This window comes from Antechinus flavipes, chromosome 4 (assembly GCF_016432865.1).
Source record: "Antechinus flavipes isolate AdamAnt ecotype Samford, QLD, Australia chromosome 4, AdamAnt_v2, whole genome shotgun sequence".
NCBI classification, from domain to species: domain Eukaryota; kingdom Metazoa; phylum Chordata; class Mammalia; order Dasyuromorphia; family Dasyuridae; genus Antechinus; species Antechinus flavipes.
In genome coordinates, this window is record NC_067401.1 from 193,581,059 (window position 1) to 193,587,058 (window position 6,000).

The window sequence follows — 6,000 nt, forward strand, 5'->3', positions numbered from 1 at the left end:
GAAAGACCAAAGACAAAATGAGACTATACACTCCCAATGGCTTTGTCCCTCTCTCATCATAGAATCCCATTGAAGAAGGGACCCGAAACTCTAAAATTCCTTGGAGAAAATCTTCAACTCTGCCTTAGGGAGGGACCCCGCCTGAGGGAAGCAAGACAGTTTCCTTCTGTTATCTAGGTGAGGTCAGTTCACTCCTGAAATTCGGAATTTCTTGCAGCACTGGCATCCTGAACCCAGAATGTCCCCTGCTAGGCCCGACCACCAACTTAGACGGATTCATGTCAACACCCAGTTCTGAAATACAACCCAGCCCAGATTGGGTTAAGGCTAACCTGCTAAGACTACTATACTACTACACGACTTCTCCCTGTGATCTTTGTCTTTCTAATCCCAGATACCCAGCTTGTAGAACTCCACCACAAGCCCTCTTCAGCTTGTAGCCAAAGCTCCTATTATAAAAGAGCCAAACTAAAATCCTCTCTTTGTAGAGGTTCCAAACATGCCAGCTATGCCAAGGAGGCCTCTGCCCACTGGAATAATTTTTTTTCCCAGTGCCATCCTCTCTGTATCCTCACCTATTTCCCTAACCAGATTTTATGCCTCTCTATCAGGATTTCTAACCTTCCCAATTCCTATAATTGAACCTCTTTTTATTAATCTAGGTTTTCAGGTCTGTAAATTCTTTTACAAAGAATCTCTGCACCACCAGAAGGGAGTTTTCCAAAACTCCCTACCCTTGTGCCGAATCCCAAGGTGCAGGGGAGCCAAACCTCTCCATTTGGTTCCCTGGATCCCAAATCTACCAGTAGACCTTATCATTTAACTATCTGGCAACCAGAAACCCTAATCTCATTTTGGTTCCCTAAATCTAGAGCTTATCGTTTGGTTCCCTACTAAAGGGAACACCAAAACTTAAACCTCATCACCATCATTTCTGCTAAAGGTGATGTAATATGAAACCCTAAAACTTTGGTTTGGAAGTCTGGCTCAGGAAACTCTTAGGGCTATCTGATTCTGAATAGACTATTTCTCAGTTCATTGCTGGCTGATGATCTGGTCAATGATAATCAAATTTCAAAGACCACCCCCATCTGGAAACTACTTTAATAGCCCTACCTTAGGGTATAGAATTAACATGCCAATGATAGACTCCCTAGTCCTTGAGCCATAAAATTAGTATATCTATGGTAGAAGCTGGATAAAATGACTCTCCTTGGTTCTGTTTCTTTACTGAATTCCCTTACAATTCAGTCTGCTTTGTAATATTTTCAATAAAACTTTATCCCTTGACTAGGAGATGGGTTCAAGCCTGCAAATTCTTTTGAGACACCTCGCAACATTGGTCTAGAACTTTTGGGGTCCTCCTTTCCCAACCTCAACAAAGACAGTTCCTTTCTTACATGTATGAGTTCCTTGAGTATATTAGTGTCAATTTTTTCCCCCAGAGTTTGGTCTAAGAAATACAAAACAGTTAGGTTGTATTTCTAGGTTTATTTCTCCTAAATAGGCAGGCATTGTATACATGGGAGGGATTGGAAATGAGCTCAGGGTGGACATAAGTACCTGGGATTAGAAAGATAAAGATCACAGGGAGAAGTGGTATAGTAGCATAGTAGTTTTAACAGGTTAGCCTTAACCCAATCTGGGCTGGGTTGTATTTCAGAACTGGGTGTTGACATGAATCAGTCTAAGTTGGTTGTTTGGCCTAGGAGGGGATATTCTGGGTTCAGTATGCCAGTACTGGAAGAAATTTCAGATGCAAATACTGCCAAGAATTTTAAATTTGACCAACTTATGGAATGGGTTTTATCTCTTTCTGAATAGTTATGAGGTGTGAGAATTGAGAGTAAGAGAGATCCCACAGATAAACTGAAACCATTCCCAATAAAATCAGGAGTGAAACAATGTTGTCCACTATCACCATTACTATTCAATATTGTATTAGAAATGTTAGCTTTGGCAATAAGAGTTGAGAAAGAGATTAAAGGAATTAGAGTAGGTAATAAGGAAACTAAATTATCACTCTTTGCTGATGATATGATGGTATACTTAGAGAAAGCCAGAGATTCTAATAAAAAGCTATTAGAAATAATCCACACCTTTAGCAAAGTTGCAAGATACAAAATAAATCCATACAAGTCATCGGCATTCTTATATATCACTAACAAAATCCAACAGAGTTACAAAGAGAAATTCCATTTAAAGTAATTACCAATAGTATAAAATATTTAGGAATCCATCTGCCAAGGGAAAATCAGGAACTATATGAGCAAAACTACAAAACACTTTCCACACAAATAAAGTCAGATCTAACCAATTGGAAAAACATTAAGTGCTCTTTGATAGGGCAAGCAAATATAGTAAAGGCTACAATACTACCTAAATTAATCTATTTATTTAGTACTATACCAATCAGACTCCCAAAAAACTATTTTAATGAGCTAGAAAAAATAACAAAATTCATATGGAAAAACAAAAGGTCAAGAATTTCAAGGTAACTAATGAAAAAAAATCAAATGAAGGTGGCCTAGCTGTACCAGATCTAAAGTCATATTATAAAACAGCAGTTACCAAAACCATTTGGTATTGGCTAAGAAATAAACTAGTTGATCAGTGGAATAGGTTAGGTTCAAAGGACAAAACAGTCAATAATTTTAATACTCTAATGTTTGACAAACCCAAAGACCCTAGCTTTTGGGATAAGAACTCACTATTTGACAAAAATTGCTGGGAAAATTTGAAATTAGTATGGCAGAAACTAGGTATTGATCCATACTTAACACTGTACACCAAGATAAGGTCAAAATAGGTTCATGACCTAGACATAAAGAATGAAATTATAAATAAATTAGAATAACATAGGATAGTTTACCTCTCAGACTTATGGAAGAGGAAGGAATTTATGACCAAAGAAGAACTAGAGATCATTATTGATCACAAAATAGAAAATTTTGATTATATCAAATTGAAAGGTTTTGTGCAAACAAAACTAATGCAGATAAGATTAGAAGAGAAGCAATAAACTGGGAAAATAGCTTTATAGTTAAAGGTTCTGATAAAGGCCTCATTTCCAAAATATATAGAGAATTGACTCTATGAGAAATCAAGCCATTCTTGAATTGATAAATGATCAAAGGATATGAACAGACAACTCTCAGATGAAGAAATTGAAACTATTTCTAGCCATATGAAAAGGTGCTCTAAGCCATTATTAATCAGAGAAACGCAAATTAAGACAACTTTGAGATACCACTACACACCTGTCAGATTGTCTAGAATGACAGGGAAAGATAACACGGAATATTGGAGGGGATGTGGGAAAACTGGGACACTGATACATTGTTGGTGGAATTGTGAATACATCCAGCCATTCTGGAGAGCGATTTGGAACTATGCTCAAAAAGTTATCAAACTATGCATATTCTTTGACCCAGCAGTGTTACTACTGGGTTTATATGCCAAAGAGATTTTAAAGAAGGGAAAGGGACCTGTATGTGCAAGAATGTTTGTGGCAGCCCTCTTTGTAATGGCTAGAAACTGGAAACTGAGTGGATGCCCATCAATTGGAGAATGGCTGAATAAATTGTGGTATATGAATATTATGGAATATTATTGTTCTGTAAGAAATGACCAGCAGTATGATTTCAGAAAGGCCTGGAGAGACTTACATGAACTGATGCTGAGTGAAATGGGCAGGACCAGGAGATCATTATATACTTCAACAACAATACTATATGATGATCAATTCTGATGGATGTGACCCTGTTCAACAATGAGATGAACCAAATCAGTTCCAATAGAACAGTAATGAACTAAACCAGCTACACTCAGCGAAAGAACTCTGGGAGATGACTTTGAACCACTACATAGAATTCCTAATCCCTCTATTTTTGTCCACCTGCATTTTTGATTTCCTTCACAGGTTAATTGTACACTATTTCAAAGTCCAATTCTCTTTGTACAGCAAAATAACTGTATGGACATGTATACATATATTGTATTTAACTTAAGCTTTAACATGTTTAACATGTATTGGTCAACCTGCCATCTGGGGGAAGGGATGGAAGGAAGGAGGGGAAAAATTGGAACAAAAGGTTTTGCAATTATCAATGCTGAAAAATCACCCATGCATATAACTTGTAAATAAAAAGCTATAATGAGAGAGAGAGAGAGAGAGAGAGAGAGAGAGAGAGAGAGAGAGAGAGAGAGAGAGAGAAAGAGAGAGAGAGAGATCACACAACAGCAATGGGATCCACTTTGGCTGGTGGCAGGTTTTACAAAAGAATTTGCAAACCCCAATAAATACAAAACACAAGGTTTGTGGCAAAGAATGGGTTTATTTATGCTAAGAAAACAGCTTTTTTAGCAGGCAAACTCCCTGATTAGGAATTAGCAAAGATGTGTTTACACTGAGAAGAAAATATCTTCATCAGTGGACTAAGTTCAGAAGGGCATTTATCAAAGCTTCAGAGTTCAGAGTCATCTTTTATTAACCTTCTGAGGTCTGGGATTTCTTTGATCTTTGGTCCAGAGCCAGCGTAAAACTCCAATTTGAATCTGAGAGACTGATTTTCAATTCAATTCAATTCAAAATTGAATGAGGTTATTTATTTGGGGAGTTTCCCTTAAGGACAGGAGGGTGTGCCCCTCTAGGAGATTGCGAATGTTTTAGACCCTGAATCACCCTTCCCCCAAATATCACCCTTTCCCCAAATATTCCTTCCCAACAGTCCACAGATTAAAGGGGACACAATTTACATCAGTTCTAAATATCTTCTGTATAGTAAGGGAGCTTGAGTAAATCAAAGTGATTAGTAAAGTATTAACCATTCTTTTTCACAGTAGTTCTATTATTGTTGTTTCTCTTTCATTCTTGACCAAGATTGAGACATCAGAGAGATAATACCATTACAGGGTTTAGTTTCTACAGAGTTAAGTAAAAAACCAGAGAAATGAAACTGAAACCTATGAAACAGACCTGGCTGACTTGGAACAAAGGAAACAAAACTTCAGGGGGGAAGCTATAAATTAGAATAAGAAACATGCTATTGGTTGATACAAAAGGAGTATATATACACCCAAATAAGGATAAAAGAAAACGAAAGTTAGCATTGCCAAAATATGGGGAATGGGAATTGTAATTGGGGAGGGAATACCCATAAAGTCACTCTTGGGGAACTATGGCCAGATTAGGTGAAAGTCAGTGAGAGACATAATCAGAGGGGGAGGCTTTGGTTTACATGGGAGAATTAGGTACTTCAGATAGACTGTAACCTCTGTAGTACCCAGCCAATGAGGGAAAGGGAGGGAATTGCATTTGGAGGGGAAGGGGACTAAGAATAAAAAGGCTTTGCTTTTGTGCTTGGCCATGGCTCTTGCAAAAGCATAAATAAAATTCTTTTAATAAATAAATAAAATTCCTAAATTCATCAGGAAGTCAGTGGAGTTCTTGGTAGGACACTTGTTTGTTACATCATGACTTGCAAATAAATTGGATTTAAGTGAAGGAGGGCTGTGCAAAGTCATCTGCCTCACTTTCTCCTCCAAAACCATTTAGGTCCAGTGGCCAGATATAAATCAGGATAACTGGAGATGGCTCTGGATGCAGCGGGAGACCTTGGCCTTTAACCTGAAGTCTCAGATTGACTGGGGCCACGCTCATTCAGTGATTAGGGGTAATAGCAAAATATATATGGAGGAATTGCACATGATTAATATATACTGAATTGCTTACTGTCTAGGGGAGAGAGTGGGGAGGAAAGGAGAGAGAAATTTGGAACACAGGATTATGCAGGGATGAATGCTAAGGATTATCCATGCATGTATTTTGAAAATAAAAAGCTTTAGGGGCAGGTAGGTAGCACAGTGGATAGAACACCAGCCCTGAAGTCAGGAGGACCTGAGTTCAAATTTGACCTCATTCACTTAATACTTCCTAGCTGTGTGATCCTGAATAAGTCATTTAATCTCAATCACTTCAGCAAAAATAAAATAAAAAGC